This window comes from Pteropus vampyrus, unplaced genomic scaffold (assembly GCF_000151845.1).
Source record: "Pteropus vampyrus isolate Shadow unplaced genomic scaffold, Pvam_2.0 Scaffold705, whole genome shotgun sequence".
Taxonomy (NCBI): domain Eukaryota; kingdom Metazoa; phylum Chordata; class Mammalia; order Chiroptera; family Pteropodidae; genus Pteropus; species Pteropus vampyrus.
Window position 1 is genome coordinate 287,169 of NW_011889486.1, and position 14,028 is coordinate 301,196.

Here is a 14,028-nt window from a genome sequence, read left to right on the forward strand (position 1 = left end):
TACCTACTCAGGGGTAAAATAGTTGGAGCCCAGTTGAAGACCAAAAATCCCAGAGACTGGTTTATTAAGTCAGAACCTGGCTATGCTGGGAGAATAACCTCCAGATCCTAGTGGGAAATGAAGGGGTAGCTGGTCAATACCCTCTCTTCCTTCCTCTACAATCCACTAGAACCTAAAGCAAGAAAGAAACCAGGCTTCAGGAGACAAGGCTAGGAAGACAAATAATATGGCTTCTCTCTTCCTTGCCTACTTCTTTCCTGGTCTCCAGCATCTTGTTGGCCTTTTCGTTGGGACATCAGCAGAGAGACCAGTGGCTAGAAGTTCTAACTGCAGGCTTCAGCAGTGGCAGGGCCCCTCTCAGGCCCTACTCCATCCATAGCTACTCCAGGAATGTAGTTTCCCTGCATTGAACAACTCTGTATTAAGAACCTACTAAGATGACATCCAGTGCAAGCAAGTTCAATCTCAGATCCAGCCGGGCAGAGACTGGAGGAAGGAGTAATGGCTCACAAGGCAAACTGTTCTGCTATCCACCAAAATACACTTGGTTCTTGATTTCCTTTGTGCATTATCTGCCTTTCTTTAAAGCCTAGCCTGGGTTCCTCTCTCTCACTCCCACCATTTCTAGTCTAACTTCCCCATCTCAGGGCAGGCCTTGCACAGGAAATGCATGACACCAAGAGATAGAATTCTCCCCCACTCCCATGTCCAACCCATCACAAGAACCTAAAAACAAGAACATGTTCTAGACTGTTTTCTGCACTGCCCTTAAAATTGTTTGGGAGGCTATTTGTCCCTGAGGCTGGTTAGCAGCAGGGAAAATGGACCAGGTGCATTCCTACATGACTTTGCCTCTTGAAGATAGAATTGGTTTTCCAGCCCCTGCAAAGGAAAGTGACTGGAGACACTCCAGGTAGAGTTCCCTTCTGCAGTCCTTAGGCCCTGCCCACATGGAGCTGAACTGGGAGGGCTTTGCTCTCCAGGATGCCTAGAACTCCTCCCACAGGCTCAGGGACCTCCTGGAAACCAGTCTTTCCTCCCTAGGGAATAGCTGCTTCTTTTGTTTCTGTGAGAAAGCCATTGCTACTCTGCTAGAATCTGTCCCCAGAGGCCTAACTTTCCTGGGGACTCTCAAGCCACTGGCGATAGTACACCCAAAGAAGACTTCTTCTTGTCCACAATAAGGGGCCAGGCCAGGTCAGACCAAGGGAGATGAAGGCAGCCTGGGTGAGCACTGGTGGAGCAGATGCTGAGTCAGGAGCCCCCTCCTGCAGAAAAAGAAGAGAGAGTGACAAGAGATGAGGCTTGGTAAGGATTCCTCTAAACCATGTCATCTGGCTCGGCTTCTCCTGAGCAATAGGAAAGTAACAGAAGGAAGTAAACCTGAAGAAGTTGAATGTGGTCTTTGTTATGTCCAAGAGGGCCCAGTCCCTAACTCCGCCCCTCGTAGTGTGGGAAAACAACTTCTCCTTTACCTTTGCGTGGGAACCAGACCTTGTCTCTGGGTTAACAATGCTACATGCTCACCTCCCACTTCACTGGACTCTTCTCCTTTCCCCGCCAATTTACTTGCCCAAAAATTCCCACCAAAAAAGCCCACCTCAAGCCCTATATAAGTTCCAGGTCCCCTCGCATTCAGGGCTGATGCCATCTTTGGCTCAGCCAGGCTGTCACTCTGCTACAATAAATCTTGCTTAACCCCTTTGGCCTTGTGCATTCCTCCTTCAGTGCACCTAACAATGTTCTTTGGTGAGGAGGTAAGAGAGAATCTGGGCATCCATGAGAGACTGCTGGAGTGAGAAAAATGTCTGAATTAGGAAAAAGTAACTGTGATGTTGAGAACGGTGGCCATGAAGCCAGTCCATGACTCCTGGGCTTAGAAAGTTCAGAAACAAAGCTCTAGAGCAGAGGTTTCCAACAGTTTTGGCACCAGGGACCAGTGCTCCTATGAAACTCTAAAGCCAGATGATCTGAGGTAGAGCTGAGGTGGTGATGCTAGTACTGGAGAGTGGCTGAAAATACAGAAGAAGCTTCTCTCACTTGCCCACAGCTCACCTCCTGCTGTGCAGCCCAGTTCCTAACAGGCCATGGAACAGTACCAGTCTGTGGCCTGGAGGTTGGGGACCCCTGCTCTAGAGTAATGCTTCCTGGAGAGGGTGGCCATTTGGAATCTTTACCTCAGAGTGAAGGGTTCAGACACAAAGTTCTATTCTAGAAGCTTCCATCTAATTAGAAATGGAACCTCCCCAGGAAAGAAAGACAGGACATGGACTGGGTGGACAAGTACAAAAGAAATAGTCCAGTGTTGGCAGGAGGTGGGGATAGCATGACCTTGAGCTTTCATTTCTGAGATCATTTTCTATAGCACCAACTCATCTCTTTGGGTTCCAAGCAGTCCTTGGTGCTAGGCTTGGTGCCTGGCCTGTCTGAGGACCTTACTGGAACATCAAACTCATTAAGGAGCTCACCAACCTTTCACTCACCTCTCCTGGGCTCAAAAAGGCCGATGTTGCCCCATCAGACTAGCCTATTGGAAAATTTCATGTAGCCGCCATCTGAACTGCTGATGCGGCCACTGATGGTGAAGGGTGGACCTATCTCCAGTTCCTTCGAGTTCCTGAGAAAGATGATCCAATCATGTTATTGGGGCTGAGAACTCAGCCTCTCCCTGGAAGCCCAACCACCTGGCGGTGACTCACTGACTCACACTGACTTACCTTCCAGAATAGGAGCTATGCCATCTCTAGGGCCAGACAAGGAGCAGAGAGGATGAGATGACTTACTCCAAGAGTACTTTCTGACTCCAACTACCTGAATCCCTGATAGTTTTCATTTGCTCCTTTCCTTTGACATTATATTATGCCTGAGATTATATTATTTGTAAGCAAGCCTAGACAGTGAAATGCCTGAAAACAGAGACTATATGCTTAGTTATCTCTGTACCCTTAGAAACTAATGCCACAATACTAGCTACAATAGGTCCTTCCTGAATAAATGATGAGTAGATAATGAAAGATTAGTGAATGAATGAATGAATGATTAGGTGGTCCCTGCCTAGGGGTGATTGTTAAGAGGATCTCTGTCAGCAGAGTCTTACGTGATCTTGTCCATATTCAAGTTTTCATTCAGGGAACTTTCTAAAGAGACCCTGGATCCTTCTTTATCTCTTGTTTGCTTAAGGCATGGGGAGGAGACAAGAAAGGGAAGCAGTAAGTTTGGATCCATCTTTGATTCTTTCTCAAGCATACCTAACCTCCCACCTCCACCCCACCCAGATCTGTCCTGAATCTACTCACCGGATCTGGTACAAGTTGAAGACAAAATTAGGCCCTAGAAAAACAATCCAAAAAGAGAGAATTAGTACATCGAGGGAGAGATGCTCATCACCCCTTTGGAAACATCTAGTGCTCCCTCACCCCTCTCTGGGAGGAGTGGGGTGGCTGGGCTGGGCCTCAGGATGCTGTGAGAGGGTCTCAAGTTCCTGTAGTATCTGATTCCTGTCCCATGCCCATGGGTACTCTTCATCTTCCCAGACTGAATCACCAGCCTTTTTGGGATAGATCCTGCCACTGGGGATCCCTCCATTAAAAGCACTAATTACCCTGGGGAGAAGGCAGTCTTAGCTTGGTGCTCCCAAAGAAGCAGACCTAGGCTTGAATCTGGACTCCACCACTTTCCAACCTTGTGACTTTAGCCTTATCTATAAAAAACAGACTATAAATTTCATCTTCACATGGAATTTTAAAGAAAATCATATTAGGAAAAAATTCATTGGCACATAGTAGGTGTTCAACAAACATTCATGGAAGTTGTTGAATTTAATTGTATATCTGGGAAATATTCTCTACCTCTCAGCATTCCATCATGTCCTCCTAGTTCTCCTGGGTCTTATGGGAAGTACAGATATGGATCAGATTTGGGAGTACCACAGCAAATTCCAGGAGACTCTTAATGAAGCTGAAGCATCAGTAAGCTTAGGAAGACCTACAAGCAGAGGAAGAGATGCACAAGGAGCCACAGTGAGGGATACCTGGAGCTTGGCCTGACTAGCTTGTTGCCCTTGGCCTTAAGGCCCACACAGTCCTTGGGGTTGGACTCCTGTGAGCTTAGAGAAGAGGAAGCTGGCTGCTTGCTGGGGTAGAAGGAGTGCCCACTCCCTTGATAAAGTGCCTGGTACTCCACTCCCACCACCTCAAGTGCTCAGCCACCGACTCAAGTCTTCAACCACTGCAGTCACCACAGGAAATATTTTTGCATGACACCATACTAAAGAGTCTGCAGCCCCACCTAAATCACCAACTGCTAGAGGAGAGGCGGAGCTTGGCAGAACTGGGGTAACAGGGTCCATTGCTCACTCACCCTCCCAACAGTACCCACGCTGGTACCACTTAGCCAGACTGTAGCCCAGGATGGAAACAAGCAGCAGCGATAGCCCCACACCGAGGATCAGGCCCAAGGTGCTGATGGAGTCCTCACCTGCAAAGAGAAACAACATCCTTCACCCAGCTGCCCAGAGCCCTCTCACAGCCCTGGGGCTACACTGACTCATCTGTACCATTTTCCGAATTTCCTCTCTTCCCTCCTTACTGCCTTCAAAATGACTGTCCCCTAAGAATTTTGATCTGAGCTAGCTAGTCCAGCTACTATACTAAGAAGTGAATGTAAGACATCTCATTTTTTAGAGTTAGCTTGTTTATCCAAAGCAATATTCCTCTGATAGTACAAATAGTCTGGATCTGGGAAGCCTTCCCAAAGCCACAAGCATTCTACTTGTTGAAAAAGACACTGCTGTTTGAGGAAGAGTCCAGGGGGTCTCCCCACAGCATAAGTCTGCTGATCAGGAAGCTCAGCCTGGAGGGCCCCAAGAGCAGAGACCTGGAGATCCTTGGCACCCTCCTTGCAAAGCTCACATACCCAGCGGCAGGGTATTAACTCTTTGGGCTCTCTTTGCTGCTTATACTCATCGTTTCTACCCTTTTTGTGGTATGAGCTCCTAGCTAATTATATATGTATTTTTATAAAGCCAAACAGAGAAGGAAAGGGAGAGGGAGGGAGGGAGGAAAGGAGAGATTTGACACCTGCTGGGAGATGAGATGGGCCCAAAGCAGAAGCAGAGAGGGAAGTCACGTTTTCAGGAAGAGGCTGACATGGGCACAAATGGGGGAAAGTAACTCTGACTGGGGCTATCGCTGCTGCTTGAAGGAAGAGGAAAGGCAGTCCTGCTTCTGCCAGATAAGGTGCCAGGAGTGTGTACGGATACATTGATGCCCCATCTACATGGCCCTGTGTCCTAGGGGTCTAAGGGTGTTGCCAAAAGGCCAGGAGGTACCGTGGTTAAGCACAGCCTTTGGCACATCAAGATTGCGTCCAAAGCCTAGGTCTATCATTTGCAAAATGTGGGACCAGAGCAAATCATTTTCCCTCACTAAACTTCAATTTACTCTTATGAAAAGTAAACATAATAATAAATACACATAGAGTTGTTGTGATGATTAGTGGAGATGCCATATATTGAGCACTTAGGAGAGGACCTGGCATACACTAAGTGCTAGAGAGATGTTAATTACATCATTGTTGTTGTTTCCAATATTATTATCCAACAGTGCAATTGAGTTTTTAAAATATTTTACAATTCCCCCAACCCAAGCTTTCCCTTCTCCCATGTTCCTTGGTTTTTCTTCCCATTAAAGCAACCAGGTTATTATCTACTTAGCAAAGAGAATGTGACAATGAAATTCAGAGGGAAAGGGTCTCCTTATTTTTAGATTTCAAAAGCCCAAGCCTTTAAAAATGGAAAGGAGTCTCAACATAGACAAGAAGTTAACAAAGCAAGCATATCCTCTTAGCCATATTGAGGGGGGGAAATCTCCAGCCTGGGAGAGGGAAAGGAGAGAGATAAAGAAAAAGCACTGGAAAACATTGAAAAGATGTCAATGGATCCCAAAGGGAAATTCCTTGTTCCCTAATTCAAAGCTGAGCCTCAGGGAGGCCATAGAGTTCCCACACAGATTTATAGGATCCAAGAGCTGGACTGAGCCCCCAAAAGACAACAAGAGCCCAGTAAGAATAGTTGGTTAGAAATTTGTAAAGTGTAAAATGTAATATAATACTGTTCTGTTTTCTTCTAGTTATAAAGAACTTGAATTTTTTATTATTTTGTTTTTAACTAGTATGTGAAATCTATAAAATACTTGTAAAGTAATAAATGGATACTTGATTTTATAATCCAATTTATTTCCACATAGTCTTTCATAGACATTCTCACAAAATTCTTGTTGAAGAGTGAGTTGTGAACCAAATAAATCTAGACGTTATCTTCTTTTCCTTTTTTTGTTGTCAAACTTAATGTTGAATATATTTAAAATAGTTTATATACTCTATGTAGGTATAAAGAAAAACTATATAACAAAGATTTGTCTAGTTTCTTGCTATTAAATATGGTGCTCAAAAAAAGGCGCATGGAGCTCTTTGGCAGATTAGAGCCTCAGACAGCCTTGAAGAGTTGCTGTGCCCTCTCATGGCATGGGGGCAACTAAATGATTTCTGTGTCCCCAAGAAAGCAGGGAAGTCACAGAGAGGCCCTCCAGACCTAAAGGAGTCACACAGCTGGGGTTTGGGGACACTTCTGCAGCACCCTGTATGGCTAATGCTCAAAGCCCAGTCCAGGTGATGCCATCATTTAGGTTGGCACCATGGGTGCCAGTACAAGCAGATGGCATCAGGGACTAGGCACCCTTCTCCCACTCCTTAAGTCTCCAAGAAAAGGGAGAACAAGAATCCCCAAAGCCACTAATGGCATCTTCTCTGTGCCAGGTACTGTTCTAGACATTTGTATTACAGCAATAAATAAAACACAAAATCTCTGTCCTCATGGAGATTATATTCCAGTGGAGGAAGACAGACAAAAAAATAATAAATTAAGTAAATTTGATAGTACATTGGAAGGCGATAGATGCCAAGGAGAAAGAAATAAAGCAGAGGAAGAGCTAGAATGCACAGTGGGGATGAAAGTACAGTTTTAAAGAAAGCAGTTAGGGGAGGACTCTTGAACAAGGTGATAATGGAGGAGAAAGCTCTAAAGGGGATGAGAGAAAGAACAAGCCATGGAGATAGCTAAGGTAAAAATGTTCTAGGCAGAGGGACCAGCCGATGCAACTGAGACAGGAGCATGCCACGCAGGTTCCAGAAACATCAAGGAGCCCTGAATGATGAGCAGGGGCAAGGAATGAGGGCAAGCAACCAGAGATGGGGGAGCAGGAGCCAGATAATGTAGTGGTTGGAAGGCAATAAAGGGCATTTGGTTTTTCCTCTGAGCAAGATGGGGAGTCATGAGAGGATTTTGAGCAGAGAAGTAACATGACCCAATGTTTTAAATGGATCACTCTGACTGGCTACTGTGTTAATAATAGTCAATAGGGGGTGATGATGAAACAGAGAGACCAGTCAGGAGGCTACTGAAAAAATCCAAGCAAGAGATAATCACTGGAGAAAACAAATGCAAGAAACTGAGAGTCTGAAGTCATGGAGAGATCATCTATGTGGATAACAGAGACCGTGAGAGTGACCCAAGAACTCAAGTCTTCAAGAACTGGGGTTAGTGACCCAGTGGTGGGTGGACAGATGACTCAGTCAGGCATAGTCATGGCATTAATGGTGTTTGTGGAAGCTGGAGTTTTGAAAGTTTTCATCAAAGAAAAGTCTCTCTGGGAGTAGAAAGTACCAGCAGGAAAGCACCAGTAGGGAAATCACAGGCCTTCTGGAGATCCAGCTGATGAAGAAAGGAGATGCACTATCTCTGTTTGCTACCATTTTGTCCCCACCCCCAACAGTGCTTTCTGGTACAGGTGGCTTTCAGATATATTTAATTACTCGATTTTATCTCTTTATCTTTCTAGGATGCTCCTTTCATTAATATTCCTTACTTAGCTTCCCTTTTGTATAATACCCTTCCACTTGTATTATAAAATATTTGATGCACACAAGAAGTACATAGAATAACATGATTAACATCCATGTGCCTCCCACTAATCTTCAAAGAATTATAAAATTTTGTCATTCTTTCTACTAAGTATCTCAGTCCTCTTCTACCTTTCCCTCTAAGTAACTGTTCTCCTTAAGTAACTGTTAGCTTCCCTATGCATGTTTTTTATGCTTTATTTCATTTTATACCCATAAACTATATTGTTTTACGTTTTCAAACTTTATGTAAATTATATTGAGATTACTTCCACTTATAATAGTGAAGACCAGATTTACTCTCCCACCTTAAATAACTAGAAAACCAGACAAGATAATAAAATAATGGAGAAAGATAGTGCAAGATTATGATCCCCCAAAGAAGGAGATGAAATGAGGTGTGCTTTATGATTGCCCAGCTTACTGCTCAGGCTGAGTTACAACTCACAATACAGGGAGGTCGGACCCAAGAAGAGTCCAGCGTTCTAAGCTAAGGAGAAAGAATCTGGCATTCGAGAGACCAGCACAACTCAAATTTATGGGACAAAACAGGGATCTGCAAAGGAGTCCACTGATGTTTTTGGCTACAGCTTTTTATTTAATTATTTTCTTCTAAAATTGTCAAGTGTTGTTTTTCATAGTTAGGACAGTAATCTACCTGGAATTCATTTTGTATATGTTATAAGAGAAATTAGTAAATACTTAAAACTGAATAATAGTGAAAGCACAACATGTCAAAAAACATGGGTTAAGGAGACAGTCCAGGGAGACCAAGGCAGTGGGAGTTCACAAGACAGATGCAAGAGCTGCACAGAAAGAAAACCCCAGAGATGTGCAGAATACTCAAGTATTCAGTAAGGCACAGATCAGTGCATGTGAGTCAATAAGCTATCTGAAGCCAGAGAGAGAATCATCCGAAAGGGTTAGTGGGAACAATGTCTAGCATTCAAAAGGGGCTGAGAATAGTGCCTGTTTTCATATGCCATACTGGAAAAATTCAAAATTTACAGGGCATTAGATGGAGAACTCAGGAAGGTCTTGCCTCAGCAGTGGGGAATAATTAGCCTCAGACTGAGTACTGCTCTAGGTCCATCTAACAAATCAGAAAAGCGAAACCAGAAGGGATCAAACTGCTTCCAAGTAATTTAACTGCTTCTCAAAACATTAACAGGAAAATAAAAATATCCAGCACTCAACAAGGTAAAAATCACAAGGTCTGGCATTCAGTCAAAGATTACCAGGCATGCAGAGAAGCAGAGAATCATGACCCATAATGAGGATAATTAATCTATGGAAACCAACCCAGAACTGACAAGGATATTAGAATTGGCAAACAAGAATATTAAAGTAGTTGTTATAAGTGTATTCTATATGTTCAAAATTAGGTAGAGACATTTCAAGATGTCAAAAAACACTGAAATCATATTTCTAGAAATAAAAACCACAATGTCTGAGATTAAAAATACATTGGGTGGGATTACCAGCAAATTAGACATCACAGAAGAAAAAAGTAGTGCACTTGGACATAAGAATAGAAACTACCCAAAACTAAAGATGAAGAAAAAAATGAATAAAACAAATGAAAAGAGCATCTGTGAGGTGTGAGACAACTCTAAGCAACCTAGCTATATGTGTAATTAGAATCCTCAAAGAAGAACAGGAGGACAGAAAAAGTATATGAAGAGATATGACCAAAAATTTTCCAAACTCGAAGAACCCATCAAGTTATTTATTCAAACAACACATTTCCTTCCCTACAAAGAATTCTGGTACCAATGGTTGATACCATAACTTATTTTCTTTTTCATTATGTCATGAAAAGACTAGACTATCCTTTGAAGGGAAGGACTACATTTCCTTTCAACAACTCTCCTTTTCAACTAGAATGTCTGTAAATTAGAAAGCATGCAAGTCAAAGGTGTGGTCTCTGGTAAGAGTTTGGGGTGCATGTTTTCTATGCTGCTTATAAAGGGCAAAGACAAATATTTAGAACCAAACAAAGCAGATCAATAAATTGGAGTGTGTGGGGGTATTTTTTAGCAGAAATTGAGAAGCATGACCCTTTTTCTTTCCTGTGCTGAGGTGGAACAATCTTCAGGCACTATATCCTCAGAAATAGTTTTAGGATATCTCTACTATAGCAATAATTGAAGAACGGAGAATCTTTTCCTGGAACTTTATATAGGGAAATAATATTTTGACCAACTTTGAAACATTCCATTAAAATGCATATTTTAGATGTCTTAGTAACTATGAATTTATGGTAAATTAATAAACTTAATAGACATTCCTTCACAAAATCCAAGTTTACAGAAGGGTCAATAGAACAACATTGGTCCCAAAGACAGTTATCGGTGAAAATTCTCTCACATTTTCAAATAGGCTGTCAGATACATGAGTCCAAAAAAAAAGGTTCATCATCACTGTTTTTTTTGTTCGTTTGTTTGTTTTTGCTTAAGTTAGTTTTTATTTTTTAGGCTTCAGTATTATTGTCACCATTACACAGTTTAAGGAAACTGTAAGTAGAGCTCATAGAAGTTAAGTAATCACCCAAATCCACAGAATTCTACATGCCAAAGTCACAGCAAGAACCCAAATCTTTCTTGCTCCAAAATCCATGCCCTTTTCACTATCCTTTATTGTTTAAAATGGCTTGCTCTGTAAAGTTAATAGATGGAAATCAAATCTTAGATGACATCTCCAAAACTATGCTATCACTTTGAGAATAGTTTATATGAAGCTTCTCTATGTCAGTAGTTAAATAAAAGTATTAGCTGGTGACTGAAGCTACCCCTAATTCAATACACTCACTATATCAGCTCTCAAAGGACTCATACTTCCACTATCCACACCAGGGAGACATACATCCACATTATCCAAAAGCAGGTTCAAATCACTAAGATATTGTTTAAAATGAGGTTATCAAAAATCAAAGTTCTACTTGCTACTCATAGTTGTAATTTGACCTAAGGGGAGCCATTTCTCTCAACCTCCATTTTTACCATTAAGGTGCAGATTTTGTGTGTGGATCAGTATCCATATAGTCAAAGGTTAATGAGGAGTCACTATAACTGTAGTCTTTTATTAATCCTGATAGAGAAAGAGATGAACATCAGACCACATTTTATATTCCTTTTCCTTCCCTGCTTTACAACCTCCCCTGAGTCAAGTTTGCTAGTGGTCAGGGTCAATGTGTGTTAAAAGGACATAGTCATGATCCTTCTGTTCCATTTCCTCTTTCCATATGTCTAGAGCAGTAGGAAACCAGTCCAGCCATCATGCCCCTCTCATTTATGCTTAAGCACTCTTGACACCTGCCCTTACAGACCAGAGTGTGATAAGATTTGGATTGGGCTAAGGAGGAGAAAAAATACCCCCAAGAGTCTTCAGTCTTGGACATTGCTCCAGCCAAGTTTATAAAACAGGTCTGTGGAGACTTGAGACACAAGACCTATGATATAATGTTATTTTATCTTTCTTTGACATTTGTCTGTCTACCGTTTCTTTACATATATCTCCCAGAGATTTTGTTTAGTCTAAAGTAGGATTTCAGTATTCCTGGGTCTGGCCAAAATGCCTTCCTCATTCCATCAAAACCCCTTTTAAAAACCTATAAAAATTGATTTTATAAGCAAGCCTATGTTTGTCTTTACATAAATTATTGACCTAGACAATAACATGGATGGATCTAGAGGATATTATGCTAAGAGAAATAAGTCAGACAGAGAAAGACAAATACCATATGATTTCACTTATATATAAGAACAAAATAAACAAAATAGAAACAGACTCATAGATACAGATATAGGGAACATTCTAATGGTTTCCAGATGGGAGCAGATTGGGGGGGATGGGTGAAAAAGTGAAGAAATTAAGTCATATAAATTGGTAGTTACAAAATAGTCATGAGGATGTAAAGTATAGCATGGGAACGTAGTCAATAATATTGTAATAACTACGTATAGTGCCAAGTGGGTGCTAGACTTATCGGGGGATCACTTCACAAATTATATAAATGTCTAACTGTTATGCTGTACATCTGAAACTAATATAAAATAATAACGAATGTCAACTGTAATTGCAAAAAAATAATAAAATAAAATAAAAAGTAGTAGGCTGTATTACATGAGCAGCAGCCTCATACATCTTGTTTACTGTGCCTTTTGAAAAAATATATCACCTAGGAAACTCAGCTTTTTAGTTTGTAAAGAAGAAAACTGGTACAAAGTTTACTTAGAATGATAAAGAAGAAAAAGGAGAAGGTGGAAGAGGAAAAGAAGAGTCTGAGAACAAAGTATAGTTAAGAGGTAAGTTAGGAGCCTAAGGAAAGAGAGGGAAAAAGAAGAAAATGAGAGGAGAAGAAGAAAAAATTTATAGATATGTAGTTTTGATGAAAATAATAATTACCCCTTTTGAAAACAGAATCAAGATGCAGGAGAATAGAATCAGTGTGTCAATGTGTCAGACAAATAAAGTGTCTAGACTTGGCTGACCCAAAAATAGACATAGCAATCACACAAAGTGTAACATAAGTAAATAAACAAAACCAAATGCAAAAGAGGGACAAAGACCCCAACTTAGAACAAAACATTACCTAAAAAAGTGGAAAGAAATTCCTCAAAATTGCTTTATCTTCAAGAACCACTTATCAAAAACATGCATTAAAACAAGGGAAGTTTACAGAAAAAAGAAAGATTAAGGAAAAAATTAAGGATGACATAATATCATTATGGAGATAATACACTCACTAGAAATAGTAAAGAATAGAATAGATACATTTAAAAGCTAAGTACTGACATAGAGAAAAGGCTTGAGATAAGCAAAGAGGATGGGGAAGAAAAACAGAGAGCTTAAAGCAATTAGTGAAAAAGCTAATAGTTGTGGAAGACAAAGATAATTCAACCTAAAAAAAAAAAATTGGTAACCTTGGGGTAGAGAATCCAATAAATTAAATAGAAAATGTTTTCAAAGACATAATACAAGAGAATTTCCCTGAAATGACATCTGCAGATTAAGGAAGGGTATGTTAGGTTCTAGGAAAATATGATTAAGAATACTCGAGACCAAGATATATTCTATTAAAGTGGTTGTTCCACTTATTAAGCTATTGTTTCTCAATTTCAAGTTTTCCCTTTACATTCAGCTTTGTGGTACTACAGGTGGGACTCTGCAAACCCTGCTTTTTCTTTGCCAGTTGGGGGAGGTTCTGCCAATAGGGGATGATAGAGCAAACTGCAAGGCTAGAGGATAAAGGAGACTTGCTTAGTTCTATCTGCTTCCTCTTGTCTTCTGTGGATTTCCTATTACTGTTAGCATCACCGCTTGCTCATTTTCTACCCAAGTAGTTTCTTCTAGAAGCAATTGGGTATAGTGTGCAATTTTTCCAAATCCATAAAATTAATCTCAATATCATTCCCCCCTACTCCCACTGCCAGAGCCCCCTCAACCCCACCCAGAGGTTTGAGGTTCTCCTCTAAGCTCTATCTTTTTTTTTTTTACTGCTTTTGTTGTTCATTTGTTCTTTAGATTCCACATGTATATGAAATCATGCAATATTTGTCTTCCTCTATCCTTCCCACTTCATTCAGCACAATATCCTCTAGGTCCATGAAGGCAATATCTTTCTCCAACCCCTTCCTTTTATTTTCTGTGTGTCTTTTAATCTGAAATGAGTCTCTTGTAGACAGCATATGTAGGGGTCTTGTTTTCTTGTCCATTCAGCCACTTTATCTTTTGGTTGGAGCACTTAATTCTTTTCTATTTGAGGCACTTATTGATAGGAATGTAGTTATTACCATTTTTTATTCATGTTTTTATACATGTTCTTTCTTCTTAAAGAATTACATTTCCTGTAATACTGGCTTGGTGATGATAAATTCCTTTAGCTTATTTTTGTTTGGGAAGCTCTTTATCTGTTCTTCGACTCTAAATAATAGCTTTGCTGGATAAAGTATTCTTGGTTGTAGATCCTAGGTTTTCATCACATCGAATATTTTGTGCCAAGCCCTTCTGTCCTGAATGGTTTCTTTTGAGAAATCAGCTGCCAGTCTTATGGGTGCTCTCTTATAAGTA